At 45.0% G+C, this 12316-nt stretch overlaps 1 protein-coding gene across 5 annotated transcripts in view; it reads right to left on the reverse strand.

Annotated features, from left to right (window-relative positions):
- MSANTD3 (Myb/SANT DNA binding domain containing 3) overlaps window positions 1–12316 on the reverse strand; it is a 28773-nt gene that overhangs the window by 15540 nt on the left and 917 nt on the right. Inside the window, exon 2 of one of the 5 annotated variants that reach the window (XM_079790643.1) lies at window positions 11112–11232. The exons of 2 other annotated variants lie outside the window; for them this stretch is intronic. The gene's annotated coding sequence lies outside the window, so the exon portion shown is untranslated. Of the gene's footprint in view, window positions 1–10859; window positions 11053–11111; window positions 11383–12316 lie in introns of those variants that run through there. 2 more of the 5 variants (XM_079790644.1, XM_079790642.1) reach the window with 2 other exon arrangements.

Below are 12316 nucleotides of genomic sequence, written 5' to 3' on the forward strand. Positions count from 1 at the left end.
TATCCGGCCATTGAGAGGCATGGATCCGCTGCCACTGAGGGGGGCTACCCTGCTGTTGAGAGGCGCAGGGGGCGGGACTCCCGCCCCCTGTGCCTCTCAACGGCCAGATCCCCAGATCCGCGGCCACTGAGGGGGCCTGCCGCGGACACCCAGCTGCGCCTCTCAACAGCAGGGTAGCCAGGTGTCCGCGGCAGCCCCCCTCAGCGGCCGTTGAGAGGCGCAGGGGGCAGGAGTCCTGCCCCCTGCGCCTCTCAACAGCAGGGTAGCCCCCCTCAGCGGCCACGGACCATCAAAAGTGGGGGAGCTGGGTGCCTGTCTGCTCCAGCACCAGCGGACACGCACCCAGCTTCACCGCGAAAAGCGAAAGCGTGTAGGGGACCCTACACGTGCATGATTCAATCATGCACTGGGCCTCTAGTGTGTATATATATATATATATATATATATATATATATATGAAGTACACATATATATATGTGTGTGTGTGTGTGTGTGTGTGTATGTGTGTGTATATATATATATATATATATATATATATATATATATATATATACTAGAGGCCCAGTGCATGATTGAATCATGCACGTGTAGGGTCCCCTACACGCTTTCGCTTTGTGTGTGTGTGTGTGTGTGTGTGTATATACACACACACACACACACACACACACACAGAATGGCCAGATTATTATGCGTTCAGAGATCATAATAATCTGGCCACTCGGTGTGTGTGTGTATATCTCACATATACTGTGTATATACTGTGTATATGTGTGATGTATGTATTACTTATGTCATATATATCACATTTTTTTTATCCTTCTTTTCAATCAAGGAACTTCTTTTCAAGCCAGTAAAGTGAAATGGGTTGCCCAACATTACAAAGATGGCAACTTGAGAAGTCAAGAACCTGGACTGTCCTAATAGTTTGGTATTCTTTTTTTTCCTTAACATAGCAAATAGCCATTTTTATTATGCAATATTCCTGTAAAATCTTTGTTCACATATTATATATAAGAGTTACCAATTATATATTATTTTAAAAAGTCAAAATATTACATTTTTCTCCAATATTATTAAAGTCTACATACCTTTTCATTTTTAATAAAAATTATATATATTTAACATACATAAATTTATTTTGATATACATATATGTAGTAAAATGATTACTACATTCAGGCTAATTAACATATTTCCTTACAGTTACCTTTTTTGTGTGTGATGAGAACACTTGAAATCTACTCTCTTAGCATGTACCCAATGTTCAATACAGTATTATTAACTACAGTCTTCGTGCCTACATACCAGATCTCTAAAGTTATTCACTCTATATAACCACTACTTTGTACCCTTTGTCCAACATCTCCCCTTTCCTCCTGCTCCCCACCTCCAGTTCCTCATAAGCAATCTTCTATGAGTTTGAAGAGTCTGGTGTTCTTATTATCACTTCACCAGTATTTATTGGGCTCTTACCTTTGGAGACTCCAAATTACTCAATCATGACTCCCTTAGGTCATCATGCCACCCTCCCCCGTGCAGAGCCTGCATCTTTCACACAATAGGTGCTTAGTAAACGTCTTATTCTGCTGAAACTCTGTGTGTTTTTTGAACTCGCACTTTTCTCACATCTCACAGGAAGTTCCCCACAAAATTAATCTCTCAAATACATTATGGCAAAAATGTCGCTAAGCAACAATGAATGCAACAATAAAGCATGTTCCCATTAGTGGAAAGGACCAATATGCCCCAGTCCTCCTGTTCTCCAACTCTGATTTTTCAGCGTCACAGAGAAAAGCATCAAGATAGTGATGACATAGTCCATTTAAAACTGACTAACCCGCCCGACCTGTGTGGCTCAATTGGTTGAGCATCATCCCATGCACCCAAAGGTCAATTCCAGGTCAGGGCACATGCCTGGGTTGCGGGCTCATCCCCAGTAGGGGGTGTGCAGGAGGCAGCTGATTGGTGATGTTTCTCTCTCATTGATGTTTCTATCTCTCTATCCCTCTCCCTTCCTCTCATTCTAAAAACCAGTAAAAAAAATTTTTTTTTAAAGTTAGGTGGAAAAGGCTGTGCCTCTAAATTTATGGTACACTACTTTAAAATCACACTTTTACAAGCAAGCTATTCACACACTATGCCTGGGGAGAGATTACTGTAGAGGTGACTAGCTGAAATCTATTAAACCTGAGGCTGGAGACGTGGTCAAATCAGAGAGCCTTGGGATTGAGGCCAAGGAGTGCGGGCTTTACATGAAGGCAATGGAAGCTGACCAGGGCCTCCCACTAGGGCACCACCTCCTCCCAAAAGTTAAGATTAGATGAAGTACTACCGTGACCAGTGTCTCCACATACCAGGTACCCTGTCTCACATTCATTGTGGGCACGTCTAGTATCAGAAATGGAGAGATCTAGATACATGTCAATAGTAGCTTGGCCCTCTGGTCTTGGGCAAAACTAAATGAGGGGAAATTTATCTTTGCAGATGCATCCCTGCACCCCTAAATTCCCAGGCCTTCAATTATATTGCTCTACTGTTCCTACAATTAGCTAATCCAGGCTCCTTCTTCCCTAAAGACCCAGAATTAATTTTTTGCCTTCATCAATATTCCTGCTTCCTGTAAATCAGTGTTCCCCAAACTGAAATGTATTAACACACATCTCCTACATCTCTTCAGTATCATCTCTCTCCACCAAGATGTTTATGACTAACTTTACTTTTTATAGTTTTTATTAGGAAATCGGTAAGTTTACTGAATGTTCTTAAACAGCTCCCAGAGCAGATTCTGATCTGATCCCCCATCCCAACTCCTCTGCCCCAAGATGTCAAAATGCCTACTTTTCCTCATGCACGCACACTTTTTTGTTTTTTGGTTTGTTTGTTTTTAAATATATTTTTATTGATTTTAGAGAGGAAGGGAGAGGGAGAAATAGAAACATCAATGATGAGAGAGAATCATTGATAGGCTGCTTCCTGCAAGCCCCCACTAGGGATTGAGCTCACAACCCAGACATGTACCCTTGACTGGAATCAAACCCAGGACCCTTCAGTCCGCAGGCTGACGCTCTATCCACTGAGCCAAACAAGCGAGGGCCCACACTTTTTAAGAATCACTGTTATAAGGATTGAGACTCTGATTCACAAATGAAAAAGTTATTGTTCCCTATTGTGTTCTATTATATGTAATGTTATTTATATTTTGATAAATATATGGCATATATTTATAAATATTTATATTTCACATATATAACTTTTTCTTTATTTCTTCAAGATAAGTCCCTAGGGGAGGAATGGTTGCCACAAAAGATGCAAACAATGAAGACTTTTGTTACATCACCATCTGTCCTCCAGAAATGGTGTACCGATTTACATTCCTACTATTAACACACGAGCATGTCTGTTTCCACACTTCATTTACTCTTGCTGTTAACATTTTTTAAAAATCTGTGCCAACTGTGGAGGTGAAAAGTGTCACTTCATTGTTTAATGATATATGAATTCCAGTTCTGAGGCAAATGAGTCACACTCTGAACAAAGTCCCTGTTATACTTGGTGGAATTCAAACTACAAGCAATTTAATTCTTCCTCACAATGTGCGCAGTACCACTAGCTGCCACCAGGTGGCGGTGGGCTCATGGGGGGGAGTCTAAATTCGCAAAAGATCTTGCCCTAAGTGTGGCCAGTTGAGTCTCTAACAACTGTAATAACAGCAGATAACTTTTATTGAACCTTACAAGGTGAGTTAGACCCTACACTAAGTGTTTAATATGCAGTATATCATGTAATCCTCCCCCAAATAGCTCCTGAGAGCATCATTTGTTACATTATAATCTTTTCTGTTAAAAAAGCAACTTTATTAAAGTACCAGAAGAAATTATACAACTGCTCTCAAAAGCAAATACTCAGAATTGCCAACACCTGGGGACCATTAATAGCCTGTTAACTAAGCTGTTATTTAATCACTAGCTAAGTAAATCCAGAGTTACCAATTTACTTTGCTTAATTTTGTAGAACAGCAGGCCTTCCGGGACCATGTGGTTGCAGTCTGCAGGGCTATAAAGGGATTCTGGTGTGAGCCAGTGTACCCCAAAAGCCCCTATGGATTCCCAGCAACCTCGGAAGGAGGCTGTTTATCCCCACTAACCAATTATATTTCCCAGATTGGAAAAGTGAGGTTCGGTGACTAGCTGGTAGTCACACAAATAGTAAGTAGAGGAACCAGGATTCCAACCCAGGTCTTACTCCAATGTCCTTACCGCCCTCTGCTCTGCTTAGCTTTCTCCTTTCAGACCTGGTGACCACCTCTAGTGCCTTTGCTCAAATTACATGTCGAATTGCAGAACAATCTAATTGTCATCAGAGAAAGGTCCCGAGGTAGAGCAACTTTAGGGGGAGCTGTGCCTGCTTCTGTCTGGCTCCATTTGGTAGCTCTTCCTCTCCTCTCTCCATCCATCACCTCACCCCTCTATGTCTCACACCTGGGGCCCTTAGCCCCTCACTCCCCACGCCCACCCAGGTGTACCTCTCTCACTCCAACCCAAGCTCTGAAATAATTTCTGCTGTTGATCTGGTAAGAATGTATGTCTGAAAAATAACTGTAGGTATAATATGGAGCTTTAAAATGGTCCACCCCTCAAGGGGATGCGGGCATTCTGCTTGAGCATCTGACTGACAGTCCTAAATAAACAAGCACTTCCCAAAAGAGATCTCCAACTGAAGCTTATCAATAGAAACTTCAAGACTAGAAAGCACATTCTAGATTATAGCTACTCGGCAATGTCCATAATGGGTTATAGATGACAACATAAAAATCCTTCCCTGCTGTATCCGCTTTTATGAGAGAGAGAGACGGGCCTTACTTGTGCCCCAAATCTGCTCAGTTCAGATAATCTTTTCTGTCTGCGGTTCTGCTAGACGGAGTACTACCCATTCCAATGCATGGCTGTAGTTCAACAAGTCCAATGACCCTCATACAGTGGGCTTTCAGCAAACATGTAATGAATGACTACATTCTAATATGGGCGTAAAATGGCCTACTAGGCACAAGATGAGTATCACGCATGATAAAACAGTCAGTACACTAAAAGCTGCATTAAAATAAAAATGGTCAAATAAAGTAGCAAAATCCAAATGCAATAGAAGTTCCCTGTGGGCTAGGCAAAGACCCATAGACAGGACTAAATAAAAGAACACAATCCCAATATGATAAAAGAACAAAAAGGAAAGAATCAGCACAATTCCCAAAACGCTAACATTGACTAAACCACCAGAAGGTTGTAATAAGTACATTTAATATCCACCTAATACAAAAATGCATCAAACATTTGTAAACCGCCCCTCCCAAAAAAAAAAAATTCATATGTTGAAGCCCTAACCCCCATGCATGGTGGCTGTATTTGGAGACTGGGCCTCTAAGGAAGTGCTTACAGTTAAATGAGGTCATAAGGCTGGTTGGAGATTAGTGCTCTTATGAGAAGAGACACCAGAGACACCCCAGGGCTCAGAAAGTGGGCATGTGAGCACACAGAGAGATGCCAGCCCCTACAGGCCCAAAGAAGAGGCCTCAGAAGAAAGTCTGCCTTGCAAGCACCTTGATCACGGAGTTTCTAACCTCCAGAACAGTGAGAGATACATTTCTGTTTTTTAAGCCACCAAGTCTGTGCTAGTTTGTTATGGCAGCCCTAGCTGACTAATACAATATCTACTGATATTTGAAGTCCACAAAGGGTCAAACTAAGTCCCAAAATTCGAGCAAAGCCTAGAGAAACTTGGCCAGATTTTACTTCTACTTCCCTTCCTGGAAAAGGGTGTTCTCTGAAATCAACATTCCGAATGGGAACCAGGACTAAAGATCTGTGGCATTGAGGCCTCGGGCAGATGTGAGGTCATCGGTGAACTACTGCTTTTAAAGTAAAGGGAATGAATTAAACCAAAGAACTGGATGCGGAAAACCTGAGCTCAAATCCCGACTCCAGCATTCACCGAGCTGTGTGATTCTGGGCAAGTCAATTAACTTGCAGTTCTTCATCTGTAAGATGAGACGTATGCCCCCTGCTCTGCCTTACTCTCTGCACAGATGCCCTGCAATGGGAGTAAAGAACAAGCACAGACTAGAGCTTCAAAAAATGTAGTTCTTTCTGCCCCTCCTATCCATATTAAACTGCCAACAGTTGGGCAATTATCTTGAGTTTCATCTCAAGAGTAACTGTCTTCCTCTTCTTCTCACCAGAAGTAGGAGACACAGATAGACATTTTTGTAGACATGATGGAATGTCAAAACACAAAATGCAATGTCCAAAAAAATGCTGGCAACACAGTACGCTATGGACTATCGGTGGCTTACCGTCGTGATTGCATGGCTGACAGGAGCCACTGCTCCCTGCCGCTGCCCAGCATCACGAGAGAGTAACATATTGCAGATCACTAGCCCAGGAAAAGATCAAAATTCAAAATCCCCAGTACAGTTTCTACTGAGTGAACATCGCTTTTGCACCATCATAAAGTAAAAATAAAAATACTTATTGTACACTTTTACTTATTGACTGTATACTCAAATACTTATTGACTCTTTTATTCCATAGACGCACAATTCAACAACTATGTAATGAACTCCTGCCAGAGGCTCAGTACCTTCCTCAAATACGTGGGAGACATAAAGACAAGCTGAACCCTATAGCCTGGAAGGAGCGCTGGCATGCATAAACTGCTGACTAAAATGACAGGCACACTGAAACAGACATCAGAATAGGGGACAAAGCATACTGGGTGTTCAGAGGAGGAAAGGAGTTATTTGCATTCCTCATGAACAAGTGGACATTTGAGCTAGATCTCATAAGAATGTATAGGATATGAACAGAGAGATTTGACGGAGATCATTGAGGTAAATAATTGCTAAGAAAGGGCCTGGGCTCTGAGTGGTGATAATGGAAAGAAAGAGGGGCACACCAGAGACTATTTCAAAGCAAGAAGTGACCGGGACACGTGTGTCCATACTAGGGTGAGAGATCAAGAGAAAGCAGAGGGAAAGGACACACGAGGATGAACTGAGCATGTGCAGATATCAGAGAGGGGACTGGACTGAGACTCCTTAAGATGGAGGAGATCCTAGCCCAGTGGTCGGCAAACTCATTAGTCAACAGAGCCAAATATCAACAGTACAACGATTGAAATTTCTTTTGAGAGCCGAAAACCGACTTCTGCGCATGGGCCACGAAGTTTCCATCGCACTGTACGTGCGTGCCCGCACGTGGTATTTTGTGGAAGAGCCATGCTCAAGGGGCCAAAGAGCTGCATGTGGCTCACGAGCCGCAGTTTGCCGAACACTGTCCTAGCCAATGCAGACATAATACAACACAGCGGACTGTGGATGGGCTAGAGCAGTGGTTCTCAACCTGTGAGTCGCGAACCGCTAGCAGGGTCGCCTAAGACCATCGGAAAACACAGATGTTTACATTACGATTCATTAACAGTAGCAAAATTACAGTTATGAAGTAGCAATGAAAATAATTTTATGGTTGGGGGTCACCACAACATGAGGGTAGCGGCATTAGAAAGGTTGAGAACCACTGGGCTAGAGGCAAGGCAGTGTGATAAGCAGTGATAGATGTGCCCAGGCACACTCCTCCAGGATTGGGGGGATCTAGAATTAGAACCATAATTCCTACTAGACTGGATTGGCATTAGAATTATCACCAGCACAGAGCAGGGCAAAGACTGAAAGGAGGAAAGTCTACAAAAATAGCAGGTGGACGGCCGGAAATGTGGCACCCATCCCCTGAGGGGAAGCCTGGCCACAGGTTATGGGTGATCAACTCGCTCTAAAGAGTTGAAAGGCTATTTCCGATCCTGGTCTACTGACTCTGTATCCTGACCACCTTTGGGGGGACCAACATTGATCCTAACATGCTAAAACTAAAAAGGGACCTCAGTCCAATCCTCTCACTTTACAGATGGGGAAACTGAGGCTCAGAGCAAAACAGGGGGCTTCCAGGGCCCTAGTGACGGAGGAGGGCCTAAATTCACTTTAACCCCTGCCCCCTCACTTCCCCTCTGGAAGCCTTCCCCCGCCATCCCATTGAAAATTCGAGGGCACTGCTCTCAATTCCAACACTCATTCTGTGAGGTTAGGAGAGTCCCCTTTCCTCCCTGACTGCCAACTCCTCCTCTCTACATTGTAAAGTTAGAGAAAGTGTTCTCTAAAGTCCGATCGACTGCTGGCCGTCACGTCCATGTTAGCATTGCCGCAACATTGGTCTTTCTGCTACCTAATGTCCACATCTATGCCTAACATGCATGGATGCTATTTTCTGATTATTTATGAGGCAAGTGGAGCTACTAGCCAATGAAAGAGAACACTGCAACAGAATAAAGTTACAGACCATTTAAGGCCCATACCCAGCCTCTGCAGGTTAAGGAGCTCCAGGTGAAACGTCTAAAGCAAGTGATCGGGTTCTCTTGTTCATTCCTGTCACCCGTGAAGAGGGCCTGGTGCATAGTAGGCACTCGATAAAGGTTTGTGGAATATAGGTTAAAATTAACCTGCTTGCCATTTGCAATTTTTACAAGATGTTCTGCTACCTTAAATTTCTCCTTTTATAAAGGATTTATCATAAATAATTCCCTGGCTTCTTCTTGTAAATATTATAATAATTGTATGTCAAACTTTTAAGAGCCCCACCACAACTCTGATGCCTTCATGATTTCACTTTATCCAGAGGTAAGAGTACTCAGACGAGCTCCCGTGCACACACCTGCCCGTGCCTGCTCTCAAATGTCCACACCTGGCTACCCGGATGGCCATTCACCTGTGCCCTCCGCCTTCTCTCCCTCAGAGGGCTCTGCAGCCTGAAACCTAGGGCAGGACTGCCTTCCTCTTTGGGCTGCCTCGTCTTCCCCTTCACCACCCACTCCGGGCGGTCCTGCAACTTGGAAGTGTTTATTTTTACCATCTGTGTCTTCGTGTGGCTGTGAGCAGGACCAGCCTGTGTTTAAGGCGAGCGCTCCCCCGTCCCGTGCTTCCACCCCCTCAGTCCCCTCTGCCAGCCAGATGACAGTTCCTGAAAGTTCTGACCTCTTCCTTCTCCTCCCCCACAGCTCCGTCCTAAGCCATCTCCCCACCCCCACTCCGGTTTCTCTGAAATTCCCTCGGAATCATGATTAAAGTATCCTCCCGGAAAAGTGCTTTTACAACACAGCGTCCCTGTGTAGGTAGGTGTTCCCACTCCAGCCTGCGTCTGGTCGCTGAGGACTCTCTCTCTCTCTCTGCTACTCCCACCACTTCAGCAACAACCGTCAGCTCTCAAATCTCTGGGTCAAGGGCCCCAAGGGCTTACCTCTTACTGCAATGCTCAGAATCGCCCTGTACTGCGGCCTATCCATATCCATATCCTCAGAGGGTGAGTTTCTGAGGCTGGAACTACATCTCATTGGTATCTTCTGCACGCAGTAGACCCTCAGTGTTCGCTCAAAGGGGTGTCAGCCCCATCCTCTCTCCTCAGCACCACACACATTTCCAGTTGTCTACCAGCAACTTCTATCTAACTATCCATTATGGGCATCCCAGAAAGCTCCCATACTCCATAGCTTAAAGGACATTCATTACGGCCCTACCCCCAAACATCCTGATGTCTGATTTCAGCCACATCAACTTAGCTTCTCAAAGCAGAAACCGCAATGTGCTCCTTCACTAACATGTAACCAATCATCAAGCCCCTCTGATGTTCTTATCTGAATATCTTCCTCTCCTCCCCCATTCTCACTGCCTATGTCTGAGGCCAGGTCCCAGTCTCCACAATGATCTCCCAAACTCCCAGCCCCTCCTCCAACAGCGACCAAAGAGATCTTCCTAAAACACAGTGATCGTGCCACAGTCCAGGGTGTACACCTCTGACATCTCCCCCCTGCCTCAGAGATAAAGGCCAAGCTCCCCACATGACAGTCAAGGCCTTTCCGGATCTGGCCCTGATTACGCTGCCCTCTTCAGTCCACCGCACTCCACCCTCTCCATATACTTTTCAACCTAGCCAGACCCAACTCACCTTCACGCCCTTGAACCTGCTGTGTCTTCCTGTCTCCGAACATGGGCTTCCTCTGGCTGGAGTCCTTTACTCCAAGGACCACTAAAAAGAGCTCATTTTCACCCCTCAAGGTCCAACCCCTGTGTAACTTTTGTGACGCCTTCCTCAACTAATGCTCAAGCGGTTATGCTTATTACATGTATAACACCTTCCTTCTACGTTTGAGGCAGCTTACAAACTATGCCCACACAAATGCACCGAGATTTTTTTTTTTTTTTAAGAAAGAGACTATCAGGGCAAAGACAAGAGTTAAAAATAGATAGAATAAGGAAGTGGTCATCAAAACCTCTATCCTAAGGTCTCAACTCATCTTGCAGGAGGTAGGTTAGCCCTGAGTTTTCTGTCCAGAATGAATTAGTTACTCCTCGGTGAGCTCACTGGCAGTGGTGTATGACTGTACAGTAGCACTTCCCATATTGTTTTGTAATTTGCTCTCTGTGTCCATTGCTCTCCCTGGACTGGGAAATTCCTAAGGGAATAGGTAATGTCTGACTCATCTTTGTGTTCCTGGCGTGAAGCATATGACTCAGCACAGGATCGGTGCTCAGCAGACATTTGTTGCATGAATGTCACCATGGACAGGGAAAAGGTACTTGTTGAAGTCCCTACCAGACAGTTAAAAAAAAACAGTTTTACTTTCACAAAAAATTACAGAGCCAGATTCATACCCTCAACTGCCTCTCTCTCCCAAGCAACTGCTCTTTCCACTACGCATGCTGCTCCCTATCTTCACCATCACCATGTACCCAAAGACCCTCTCCTGCAAGCCTGGGTTTAAACTCACCCTTCTCCAGCCCTGGCCGGTGTGGCTCGGTGGATAGAGCATCGGCCTGTGGACTGAAAGGTCCCAGGTTCGATTCCGGTCAAGGGCATGTACCTTGGTTGCGGGCACATCCCCAGAAGGAGATGTGCAGGAGGCAGCTGATCGATGTTTCTCTCTCATCGATGTTTCTAACTCTATCCCTCTCCCTTCCTTTCTGTAAAAAAAAAAAAAAAATCAATAAATATATTTTTAAAAATAAAAAAATAAACTCACCCTTCTCCAGCCCTGGCCAGTGTGGCTCAGTTGGTTGTGGGTTTGATTCCCAGTTAGGGCACATACCCCAGGTTGTGGGTTCGATATCCAGTCGGGATGCCTAAGAAGGGAGGCAACTAATCTATGTTTCTCTCTCACATCAATGTTTCTCTCTCTCTCTCTCTCTCTCTCTCTCTCTCTCTCTCTCTCTCACACACACACACACACACACAAATTAATAAAAATAAATAAACAAAACCACCCTCTCCAAGAAGCCTTTCCTGCTCACTCAGGAGAAAGGTGAGCCTGAGTCCAACCCCGACCTTCCACAACACTCAAGTAAGAAATGATCACCAATCAGGAGAGTTAAGGTGCCTCCTTGGGAGCTGAGAACAGAGCAGTCTGCTTGGGCCTTCTGCAGACCGTGTTGTGAGGCCCTCGGCTCCTGCTTCTACTCCCTTCCCCAGGGTGCAGTACCGAGGCCTTCCATGCCTTTCTCTTGCTTCTTCAGGTTCCCCCTTCCAAACTGAACCCCACAATCATCTCCTCAGGCCCACTCTTCTCTAACCAGGTGGACCGTGTTCAAAACACACTCCTTCACTACATCAATCAGGTCTCTGCAATTTAAACGTGTCCTATCAAACTTTAGGATTGGTGAGCCTCCCAAACGCTTCAAACGCATTAAAAGAATGTCAGGAATCACACGAGAAGGGACAATGACATCTTAGGAGGCCCAATCACTTGCTCTCAACCCATCTGAATATTTTGGGGGTGGCCTGGGAGTAAGAAGAGACCTGTGTTCTCATCCCAGCATCTCTCCCCACACCTAACCTCCCCTCCCCGGAAGCAGGATGCTGGTCTCTAAGGACAGGATGGAATCCTGGTCCAGAATGCTACTGGGATGTTGCCCCCTGGTCCCTCCCTCCACATCCTCTTCCCCGAGCTTCTCAACCCCTCCCTCTCTCCATCACCCAACCCTTAACTCTTTCTGGCCCCAAAAGCCCATAGCAGCCCTCACTCCCAACTCAGGATCTATGTTTTTGAATTACCATTCAACAATTTCCTTTTCACACAACCGACTTTTCAGACATGCTGAAATGCACATCCCTGGCCCTGATATTATCTTACGTCCGGTTTTTGATGTATTGCAAATCTATCCCTACACCCCACCACCACTCTCCTGATACTGCAGGAACACTTGTAATCTTAAATGTTACCACACCTAA

Source organism: Cnephaeus nilssonii (genome assembly GCF_951640355.1).
Source record: "Cnephaeus nilssonii genome assembly, chromosome: 14".
Classification (NCBI taxonomy): Eukaryota; Metazoa; Chordata; class Mammalia; order Chiroptera; family Vespertilionidae; genus Cnephaeus; species Cnephaeus nilssonii.